The following is a 12,731-nucleotide window of genomic DNA, read 5'->3' as shown; positions in this document are numbered from 1 at the left end:
GTGATTCTGTGCTCTCTTCATCACCTCCAGCTCCTGGACCTGCTTACCTGATATATAGAGGCCATGTCAGTGACAGAAAGCAATAATCAAGGAAAAAAGAACTGACAGTTTGTTTTATGATATTATAATTACCTATATTTAAAAAATCCTTTTTCTAATATATGATTCATTTCAAGGACACAACTGATGCTCTTTGACCTCTGTAGATTTGCCCTGCCCTCATATGGGTCACAAGTAAAAACAGGTTTCATCGCCTCACATTTTCTTCCCCACCCTTGCACAGTTTTGTACTGTCATAAAGTTTATGATCCACAAACTAATTGATGACTGGGACAGCATAATAAGCACTTTTTAAATGAAGGGATTAAATAACTGTCAAGAAGAATATTAAAACATAAAATTTTTTCCTCTTTATTTGGGAATCATTGCCACTGAAACTAGCCAACAGCTTGGTTCATTACAATATATTTATTGGGATTTATTAACCGCCTTTATGAAGAGATTCACCTAAGGCGGTGTACAGCAGGATTTAACTTGTTTTTTAATATGTGGGCATCGAAAAAGCATGATAACGGGCCAATAAAACAACTTGGATTATCTGTAATCAGAATATACAAGAAGCATTCTGTAGAGTTAAAAGAAAATGTACGTTTGAGACTGGCACCTGTACTGAACACATTTCTATGACATCAACAACACAGTCAGCAGCCAATCAAGAAGATATGTAATTAATGTTTAAGTCATAAGGTGTATTAACAACTTAGTTAAAAATGTCCCATTTAGGAACTACAAGACACAAGGTCAAAGGTAAAGTAATTTCCCTGAACCATCTCAGCATGCCTTGGGCTCTAGTAGAAAAGCAGGAAATGATTAGGACTGTCATGTATCCACAATTGTATAAGAGACAAGTACATAAGTACATAAGTAGTGCCATACTGGGAAAGACCAAAGGTCCATCTAGCCCAGCATCCTGTCACCGACCAATCCAGGTCAAGGGCACCTGGCACGCTCCCCAAACGTAAAAACATTCCAGACAAGTTATACCTAAAAATGAGGTTCTTGCCAAACTGTGTCAATCACAACTAATTTGATATCTACTTTGTAATCACATTGGGCTTGATTCTTCCATCTTTTTGGCTCTTGGGTATTACATCTGTTACTGACCTTGCCTCCCAACCTGCACAGACACTTTATCTCTGTTTACTGCTGCTATCTCACTCCATTACTGACCTTGCTTCCCGACCCATAAGAGGTGATATCATCCCCAGAAGTATACTTAATCCACATACCACTAAGGTGCTTGTACCACAGGCACATGTCACATGTGTGTGCCAAAGGAGCATGCACAGAGAGCAGGACCTGCTCTTTGGACACTCACATAATTTCCATTTAACCACATGCCATTATGTATCTGTTTCTTGAGGGATGCTCTGACGTCGTAAGTGGTTATGTAATGTAGAGACGACGAGTAAATCTTCACGAATTCGGGATGTTATAGGCAGAAGTACATTATGCATATGGGTCTGCAGTTGTCATCTCAGATATTTATAAATGTTGACTCTGAACATTTTATTTCTTTACATTAGGGAATATATCCTGATTGTTCTTTTCATATCCTTGCATACTAGTCCATAAGCTGACCTATAGGAGTCTCGGTAAGGCTTGATGTTCTTATAGATATTTCTTACTCTGTTTTTCATGTCCACTTTCAGTTGGCGATATTACATTGGAATTGTGTACTTGGTATTTTAAAATTCTGTATGAATGTTTGTAGGTGTGTGTATATATGCATATGCATTATGAGTTTATAATTTTATTTATTTATAAATTTTATTGATAAGGTTGGAATTCTTTTTGAGTTTTTTTGCTCCTCATATTTCTGTCTTTGTTTGTCATGCCCATTTTTATTTGGTACGTTTTTTATAGATTTTTGCACATGATTAATTGTGTACATTTATATGTATGTATATGTATATATTTGCATATTAATGAATAAGTATATGTAAATGTGGATGTGTACAGATATACATGTGTAGATGTAAGTACGATTTTTAGACATCTGCTTTTATGTTGGTCCTCCACTGTTATATTGCTATTTAATAATTTTATGTCTGATAGATTTTTATGTATTTTTAAATGTTTTTTTATGTTAGACCTCTGATGCAGGCGTTTGTATGCCGAAACACGGCCCGTGTCGGGTCTTCATTACAATAAAGGACTACATCTTTCTCAATCCTGAAGGCCCAGTGTTTGCTTTTTTGATTTGTCTCATTAAAACAAGCATGCCACACATGACATGAGGGGAAGAGAGAGCAGGGCAGGAAATGTGGTGGCACCGGAGATCAGCGCTGGAAAATGCACTTCAGCTGGCAGAGGTTGTGGATCCCCGCTAGCTAACGCATGTGCGGCGGTGGTGGTGGTGATGGCGGCGGTGCTTCAGCAGGCGAGGGTTGGGGACCTCCCGCTAGCCAAGGTATGTGCAGTAGCAGCGGCGGTGGGGGTGTGTGGTGGGGAGGTGGACCAAAATGTGCCCCCTCCCACCTTGAGGTCTGGCTATTCCCCTGACTTATTTGCTCACACTCTTTGGATATACTCTCTCTTTCTCTCCAAAACCTTGCTGGGCCAAGTGACAAAGCCCCCCTTGTTGAAGCCTGTGTATCTGACTATAATTTTCTCAATTTCCTCACCCTGCTCGGAGGGATGGAGGCATGGCCCTTTTGTTCTCTAATATGCTGCATATCTGCTCTTGCTCTTTTATGCTCCTCTCGGTTTCCAATGTGGGAATTCTTCATTTTCACTCTGTTGAACTGTCCTTTTGCATTGCTTTATCACCCCTTCCCCACTCATACTTCTTTGTAGATGAGCTTTCTTCCTTTCTCATCAAGGTCAGTTTCCTCTTTGCTCCTTTTATTATTCTTAGTGACTTTAACCTGCCTCCTTCAAATTTCTCTCTCTCCTTTCTCTTGTCCAGTCAGTGGGACTCACCCAGCACATGAACATTCCCACTCACACTGCAGGGCACACATTAGATCTTATCTTCTCACTTTCTGTCTCAATTCTTAAGCCTTTCACTGTCAAGTTGAATTGGTTCCTTTGGACTAATCACGCCCTTCTCTCACTCCAGCTAGCCTTTCCTCTTTCTTCCCTCCAGAGCCCCCCATGGACTTATCGTCCACTCTCTGAAACCAGCATTTCAATTCTTCTGTCTTCCTTACTCTCCCTTTCTGTTGCTCCCTCCCCTGAACCCTTGTCACCACAGTTGTCCAAGTTCAATGACTCTCTTCTCACAGTGCTCAAAATAGTTGCTCCTATCTGCACCTCTATCCATTCTCACCATCCTTCCAATCCCTGGTTTTCGCCTGAACTTCAGTTGCTTAAGCGACAGCTCAGGTATCATGAATAGTCCTGGTGCAGACACCATTCTGTATCCACCTGCACAGCCTATTTGGCCCATCTATGTCACCATTGTTCAGTCCTTCATGCAGCGAAGAAGACCTATTTCACTAAGCTCATTCACTCGACCTCTAACAAGCCTCAAACTCTCTTCAAAATTATTTGGACATTTGCTCTACCAACCTCTGAGCTGCCAGCCTATAACCCCTCCACTTTATTCCATACTACCCTGGCTTCTTTCTTGCAGAACAATGTCTGTACCTTGCATTCCTTTCTTACTGATCACTCTCCTCCTTCCCCTTCCCCTTCCTCTTCCTCCTTTTCCCTGTCATTGCCCTCTCTCTATCCCATGTCTTCCACTCTTTCTTCTTCATGGCTTAATCACCATCCCCTCCATCACAGCTATCCTGCAGGTTATGAATCCCTCAGATTCTCCTCTTGACCCCTGGCCTTGAACACGAAGTTCTCCTGTTATATGTTCCCATCTAAAAAACCTACCTTGGACCCTTCTGACCCGACTAGCTTCCGACACATATCTAACTTCCTCTTCTTTGCAAAGCTCCTTGAAAAAAATAGTTGATGAACAACTGTGTGACATTCTGGAAAAAAACTTTTGTCTTATACCAGACAGACTTCAGGAAACATCATAGTACTGTCTCTTCTATGACACACTAAAGGCAGCTGTTGACCAGCACTGCTCCATGGTGGTGGTATTTCTGGATCTCTCTTCTACCTCTGATATTGTTGATCATGCTCTTCTTCTCAATTGTCTCAAGGTCTCCACCTTGCATTCCTCTCTTCAGCTTTTTCATGGTCTTTCACGTTCCCCAACACTTCCCTGCGTCTCGGGTGTCCCTCAAGGTTCCATTCTGGCCCCTACTCTCTTTAATATCTTTCTGGCACCTCTCCTCATGCTCATCCAATCCTACCATTGTCTCTGATTCTGCTATGCTGATGACATTCAGATTCTCTACCGTGTCCCTTCTGACCCCTCTGATCTCTCACAACTTAATGCCTGCCTACAGAAGGTCTCTTCCTGAGTCCTTGACCACTGTCAACTCAGTGCTACTAAGTGCATAGCCATTTACTTTCCCAAACTATGGGTTCCCATGCTATCACTTCTCTCTGTTAATAATTATCATCTACCTTTCCAGAACTCTGTCAAAATCCTTGGTATCACCTTCGAGATTGTTTTCACCTTCAAACCTCACATCGACAATGTTCTTCACACTTCCTTCTTTGCCTTCCATTGTGTGCTGTTACCCTCCACTGCTGTTCACTCTCTTCTTTTAGCACTAGTTGACTACAGTAATTTGCTCTTCCTTGATTTTCCACTGCAGTCCCTCAAGAGGTTGCAGCTTGTTCAATCCATTGCAGTTCATCTCCTTCCCGTTTCAAAACCTTTTGATCACTCACCCCCCTTCTCCAGGAAGAACACTGGCTCCCTCTCTCAGCGCGTATTCAATTTAAAACCTTAATGCTTGTGTTCAAGGGTCATCTCCCTCATGCACCCGACTATCTCTCTCATTTATTTATTCCGTATATTGCTCCCCGCACCCTTTGTTCACTTTAATTGGGTCTGCTTGTGCTTCCCTCTCCCTCTATTATTTGCCTGGACGCTATTCATTCATCTGCAATCAGCTATGCAGGTTCCAAGCTCTTTACTCTTGCCTATTCCATTTCTTAACACATGATACCTACCTGTACTTATGTTCCTTTCTGCTTTCTTTCCGTTCCCTTAACATATGTATTTTGTAAAACAACTTTGAAACCAGCAATAGCCCATGCGGTATATCAAGCTGTGGTAAATAAGTGAATAAGAGTATTAGGATGGCTATTTTGCATCCAGCATTGTGGGGACTAGAAATGGGGTGGTATCTTGATAGTGAGAAGAATACTATGGTCAGAGCGGGACAAGGAGGGTACATACTTACTGATCAAAGGACAAGCCAATCAAAAGGAAGTGCATATCTTAAATCTGTATGTACCAAATGGGATGTGAGGGACTTTAAATCAATGGGGGATAAGCTTGGAGATCAGGAAGTGCAATGCTGCAAGTGGTGGGTGAATTCAATCTAACCCTGTTTCCCAACTTGGATCATTCTGGGGGGGGGGGGGGGGGGGGGGGGGGGGGGGGGGAGATGAGAATGAAGGGGGACAGGAGGAGATTGACGTAGTTTGTGGAGGATTGGGAGTTAGTAGATCTTTGGCAGTAATAGGAACTATACATTTTATTTTGAGCCACATCACTCTTACTCTAGAATTGACTATATCCTAGTAGCAAAAGACCTGATCTCCCAGGTGGAGGGGGCTGGAATAGGATATTTAACTAGGAATGAGTTGTTGTTTGTAATGGCATGGAAATGTCAATAACATGTCATATTCTTGCATGTCGTTAAACAAAATGAAAATGAGAAGAAAAATCATGGCATGTTTTTTGTTTGCCGATAATAGTGCGGACTATTTGCAAGGAAATCACAGTCTTCCTAATCTCTTTGCAGTTTGTGTGCATTCTTTAGTAAGAGAGTGTCCTCTTTGCAAAGAGTGCACACTCTTGATGACATAGCTCCCGTATCAAACAAATGCTTGGAAAAAATATAAACAAATCAAATATTCCCAGAAATGACACAGGAAAAGAGGGGAAACAAAAAGTTTCTGGCTGCTCAACCCTAGATATAACCTGGTTGAACCACGCTCCGGCATGGATGGACTTAAATATGTTCTTGTAAAGAGGTGGAGATGATTTTATAGGCTGGCCAACAGTTTATTAGTGAATAAAAGGATAGTCATAGTGGTAGAGGGGGACATACAGTAGAAGAATATTTTGAGCTTAACAATATGGTGGGGTGAAATGGGACACTATCCAGCTTATTTTCAAAAGAGACGGATGCCCATCTTCCGACAAAAATCGGGAGATGGACGTCCGTCTCAAAAACAGATATAATTGAAAGCTGAATTTGGACGGCCCCAACTGCTTTACGTCATGGGGACGGGCGAAATTCTCGGGGGTGTGGCTGAACAGTAGCGAAGGCGGGACAGGGGTGTTCCGGGGCGTGGTTAACAGATGGACCTCCGTGCCTGATAATGGAAAGAAGCAAGACGTCCCCGACGAGCATTTAGTCCACACAAAGTTGGTCCTGTTTTTTTCACGACCAAGCTTCCAAAAAGTGCCCAAACTGACCAGATGACCACCGGAGAGAATCGGGGATGATCTCCCCTGTCTTCCCCAGTGGTCACTAACCCCCTCCCACCCTAAAAAACAAACTGTTTAAACATTTTTTCCAGCCTCTATGTCAGCCTCAAATACCATACCTAGCTCCATGACAGCAGTATGCAGGTCCCCCGAGCAATTTTAGTTTAGTTGGTGCTGCGCGGGACCCATGCAGAGAGCAAAAATCAGAAGAAAAAAAAACATGCAAGTGCAGTCAGGGACGTCCAAATTAAAACAATAGTAATAGGGGGATTTGAACCAAAGCAATTTTAGTTTAGTTGGTGCTGCGCGGGACACATGCAGAGAGCAAAAATCAGAAGAAAAAAAAACATGCAAGTGCAGTCAGGGACGTCCAAATTAAAACAATAGTAATAGGGGGATTTGAACCAAAGCAATTTTAGTTTAGTTGGTGCTGCGCGGGACCCATGCAGAGAGCAAAAATCAGAAGAAAAAAAAACATGCAAGTGCAGTCAGGGACGTCCCCCAAAAAAGAAAACATGCAAGTGCAGTCATGGACGTCCAAATTAAAACAATAGTAATAGGAAGGTTCAAACCAGCCACCTTCTGATTACAAGACTTGTGCTCTTACCACTGCACCACTTATTCAGTTGCTTAGACATGCCTTCCCTTTCCATTAAATCCCTCCAAGTTTATGTCAGCCAATCACAGCTCATTTACCTGACATCGGTGTCAGCTAAATGAGCTGTGATTGGCTGACAGAAACTTGGAGGGACTTAATGGAAAGGGAAGGAAGTTTAAGCAGCTGAATAAGTGGTGCAGTAGTTAGAGCACAGGTCTTGTAATCAGAAGGTGGCTGGTTCAGATCCCACTATTACTATTGTTTTAATTTGGACGTTTTTTTTCTTCTGATTTTTGCTCTCTGCATGGGTCCCGCGCAGCACCAACTAAACTAAAATTGCTTTGGTTCAAATCCCCCTATTACTATTGTTTTAATTTGGACGTCCCTGACTGCACTTGCATATTTTTTTTCTTCCGATTTTTGCTCTCTGCATGGGTCCCGCGCAGCACCAACTAAACTAAAATTGTTCGGGGGACCTGCATACTGCTGTCATGGAGCTAGGTATGATATTTGAGGCTGGCATAGAGGCATCTCAGGGGGACCAGTGCACTACGAATCAGTGGCGTAGCCAGAAGTCAATTTTTGGGTGGGCCAACAGGTTGGATGGGTGGGCACTAGACAGTGGTGTGCTGGTAAATGTTTAACAACAGGCTCTCTCCCTGGTCCACCTCTGCGCCCCCCCCCCCCCCCGTCCACCTGTGCACCTCCCCTCAAAATTGCAGAGCTGGCTATAGCCAGGGAGAGAGCCTGGGGGGTGGGGGAGGCAATGCATTACTCTCTCCAGGAAAAAAAACATTAAATGATCCCAGGTTCCAATCTAATTCATGTTTAATGTGGGATAAAATGCCGTAAATAAATATAAACTTTTAATGTTGAGCACCTGATTCTCAAAGTGGACGTGTTCCAATCATTATAATGAAAATAAAATTATTTTTTTCTACCTTTGCTGTCTGGTGACTTTGTTTTTCTGATCATACTGGCCCAGTATCTGATTCTGCTGCTATCTGTCCTCTTTACTCCGTTTCCAGGGCTTCCTTTCCATTTATTTCTTTACTTTTCACCTTTCTTCTTCATTTCTTGCTCTGGGTCCTCCGTAGACTTGACTGTCCAGTGGATCCAGCATCTGCCTATTTTCTTCATCCATGTGCAATTTTCTCCTCTCTTCCTTTCCCCTCATCTCATCTCCTTCCTCACTCTTTCTTTCCCTCCATCCATGTCCAGCATTTCTTCTCTCTCCCTTCCCTCTCCTCCATCCATATCCAGCAGCCTCCTCTCTCCTGCCCTTCCCTTCATCCATCCATGTCCAGCAACCCTCCTCTGCCCCCTGCCCTCCCCTCCATCCACCCATGTCCAGCAACCTTCCTCTCTCCTCTTCCCTCCCCTCCATCCACCCATGTCCAGCAACTCTCCTCTCCCCTCCATCCATCCATACCCAGCAATTCTCTTCTCTCCCCTGCCCCTATCCATCCATCCCCAGCAATTCTGTTCTTGCCCCTGTCCCCTCCATCCATCCATTCCCAGCAATTCTCCTCTCTCCCCTGCCCCCCACCTCCATCCATCCATCCCCAGCAATTCTCCTCTCCCCTGCCCCCACCTCCATCCATCCATCATCCCCAGCAATTCTCCTCTCTCCCCTGCTCCCACCTCCATCCATCCTTCCCCAGCAATTTTCCTCTCTCCCCTGCCCCACCTCCATCCATCATCCCCAGCAATTCTCCTCTCTCCCCTGACCCCCCCACCTCCATCCATCCATCATCCCCAGCAATTCTCCTCTCTCCCCTGACCCCCACCTCCATCCATCCATCCATCATCCCCAGCAATTCTCCTCTCACCCCTGCCCCCCACCTCCATCCATCCATCATCCCCAGCAATTCTCCTCTCTCCCCTGCCCCCACCTCCATCCATCCATCATCCCCAGCAATTCTCCTCTCTCCCCTGACCCCCCACCTCCATCCATCCATCATCCCCAGAAATTCTCCTCTCTCCCCTGACCCCCACCTCCATCCATCCATCCCGTGACTCTCCTCTCTCCCCTCCCATCCATGTGTCCAGCGATTCTCCTTCACCCCCATGCATCCTTCCCTCCCATTCCACCTGCCTGCCCTCTCTTGGACGGCAGCGCTTCCCAGACGCTGCCTACCGCCGCCACGATCTACCTCCTCCCTCTGTCTCACTCTCAACAGCAGCGGTAACGATTCAAACACGCTACCTCCTGCTTCTAACCCGGAAGCGTCTCCTCTGCAGAGGAGACGCTTCCGGGTTAGAGGCAGGAGGCAGCGTGTTTGAATCGTGACGCTACCGCTGCTGATGAGACAGAGGGAGGAGGTAGATCGTGGCGGCGGTAGGCAGCGCCTGGGAAGCGCTGCCGCCAGAGAGAAGGAGGCAGATGCAGGATCAGCGCTCCCTGCTCCCTCCGCTCCGCTGCTGGGTGGGCCTGAACCCAAACTGGGTGGGCCTAGGCCCATCCAGGCCCACCCGTGGCTACGCCCCTGCTACGAATGCTGGCCCCTCCCACGACCAAATGGCTTGGATTAGGTCCATTTTTGAGATGGCCTGCAGCGGTTTCGATTATCGCTGAAAACCGTGGACAGCCATCTCTAGGTCCAGCGATCTCACCATTTGTGTCGTCTATCTCTAGAGTCGACACAAATGATGGGATTTCAGCGGGCCGAACCGTATAATCGAAACCGAAGATGGACGACCATCTCGTTTCAATTTTACGGTTTGCTCCGCCTCTTTGCGGAGCCGACTCCGGAGATGGACGTTTTTACACATGGGCATTCGCGTTCGATTATGCCCCTCTATATGGAATGGGTTTAAAACAGTCATAGTAGGGCACCTTATTAGATGGGGGAGGGGAGGAGGAGGGTGCAGTAAGTAAAAAGGAAAGGTTCCAAGCTACTGACCAATTGTGGGGGAAATATGGGAACTAGAGGGTAGAGATAAATCTGGTGAATACCATGAGACTGCTGCTATGAGTCACAGTGGCCATTTTGAGACCAGAGTTGTGATGAGCAAGAGCGAGTGGGCATCGCTCCTACGCACAGAACCCCCTAGACCATCAAGGATGACTGAGGTAAGTCCGGGGGGGGGGGGGCTTATAGGGATGGGGGCTCAGGCAGGGGCTCTCATTGTCTTTGGAGGGGGAGAAAGGGGGAAATTGGAAGGCCTGAAAGAACAGATAGGGAAAGAGACTGAATATAGACCATATATCTAACACAATTCTAGAGGGTCTCTACACTAATTTTGGAAGAGATGAGGATGATGGATCTAATGACCACATAGGAGCAGGCCCAAATAAGCTGGAGGGCTGGTGCTAGACTCTATCTATTTTGTCTGCTGATTGGACTGAAAATGAAACAGGAGTAAGACAATCCAGAAGATTTAGTTACTTGTGAAATAAATGATGCTCACATTTCCCTCTTATCTGTGATAATGCTCAAAAGAAAATTGAATGCAGACAATACTAGGGCTAGTACTCTTCAAATAAGGAAGTAAACTGTTTTGGTTAATGGATCAGCCTGCACACAGATATTGTTTCATGGATTTATAGGTGTGAAATGGAGTGTGGTTACATACTGGGTAGGGCAATGGAAATTTGTTTCACTCCAGAAGGAAAGAACAGCGAACATAAGTTAAGTTTTTTATTGGTGACTAAATGGCCTTCTTGCCAAAAAAACAAAACAAAACAAAAAACCCTTAAGAAGACAATTACTGTACTTTGTATAACTGAAAACAGTTTGTTGGTTGCACAGATCACATGAGAAAAATGCCGTGTTAGAGTGCACGAACAGCACTTATAACATGACATTACTGCAGCTGGGCCCTGGATTAAGCATCATACTCTCCAAGGCATTTGGAGATGATGGGAGGGGAAATTGATGTTACTTTTTTTGTAATGATAGCACATTTCTTCTGCTGGCATCCTCAAAAATAGCCATAGGCTTAATTGCTTCCACTACGTGCTCTATTTCCTCTCCCTCTTTATCCCTGAGTAGGTTGTTCTTAAAGGACCTCAGACTCATGCCCTACCCAGCCAGGATACAGAAGTGGCCATATGACTAAGATGTTTTTATAGTCTACCCGTGCTACTGACGTGATTTTAGTGCTGCTTCAGGGTCCACAAACTCCTCATATGCCTTCCTTGGGGTGTGTACGGGCTCCTTAGCCTGGCCCCTTACTTGCACAAACTGCAACTCATCTTGAGGAACTGAGAAAAGAATGAACTAAAGATAAATCCCTTCACCCTTCAGAATATTGTTTTTGCCAATGAATTTCTTTTAAAGGATTTGGGTTTAGCTCACACTTTTCCAGCAGTAGTTCAAGATAAGCTACATTCAGGTACAATTAGTATTTCTCTGTCCCCAGAGGGATTACAGTCTAAAGTTTCTACATGAGGCAATGGAGGATTAAGTGATTTACTCAAGATCACAAGGAGCAGCAGTGGGATTTGAGCTAGACTTCCCTGATTCTTTTTCCCTGATTCTCAGCCGATTGGTCGAACCATTAGGTTAGTTCTCCAGTGGCATAATTCTACTTAAAGATTTTTTTTTCCTAATCGTATGCCACAGACTTCTAAAATGTGCTTTCCTTTGCAGTTGCATGAAGAATATTCTTGGCTCCTGCTCCAGAAAGGTGCCAATCAAATCTAAATAGCGCTGAAACCTGTAATGCTAACTACCAGTATACCAGTGTTATTATAGAACATATCAACTAAATATATGCATCCATCAATTAATATAATCTAAGGTCAAATCCAAAAACAGACATTTACTTATAGAAGCAGGGATAAAGACTTCTAGGTACATTTTCCATGCCTCAGTACTCATCACGGAGCATCAGCTTGAGAAATTCACATGCATAACACTATTTTTCAGGATTCTCTCTGTTAATATGCATGGACTTATAATGATTATTGCTATTTGTTTTATATAAAGCATGTTCTTCTATTACAATTTTATATTGCATTGTAAATTGTTGATTGAGTTTCTTGTAAGCATCTTTGGGTATTCTTTGTACTGGAAAGCTGAAGTACAAATCTAACAGATGGAAAAACAGAGGTAACAACATAATAAGATTCTGGTTACCAGTATACTTGAGAACGTTTACATTTTGCTCCCCATGAGACAAGTAGGGGCCAGGTAGCAGAGGGAGGGGAAGGGAGGAAAAGAGAAGTAGAATATTTATAGGGTCAGCGCATCATCCTGTCTCTCTAACTTTTATCTGCTTAATAATTGTAAATGAATCTGTCTTCTAGACATTGTCCCAATCTTTTTATATATCCAGCTTTTCTTTTTTTCTTTGACCATAGCCTCCATCAACACATTTCACAGTTTAATTTATGCTGGCTGAAAAAAATATTCTTAAATTTGTTTTAAATCTGCTCCCATTTCATGTCGTAGTGTCTCCTAAATTCTAATATTATTTCTAAAGGTAAATTGCTGTTCCCTACTAATTTTATTTGTTTAATTTCTAATTTACTTCCAACAAGCCCAAAAGCTATGGTGGTACATAAAGGTCCAGTATGTATTTTTCTGCCCCTGAAGG

The sequence above is a fragment of the Microcaecilia unicolor genome, chromosome 2 (assembly GCF_901765095.1).
Source record: "Microcaecilia unicolor chromosome 2, aMicUni1.1, whole genome shotgun sequence".
NCBI classification, from domain to species: domain Eukaryota; kingdom Metazoa; phylum Chordata; class Amphibia; order Gymnophiona; family Siphonopidae; genus Microcaecilia; species Microcaecilia unicolor.
This window is presented reverse-complemented; position numbering follows the sequence as displayed.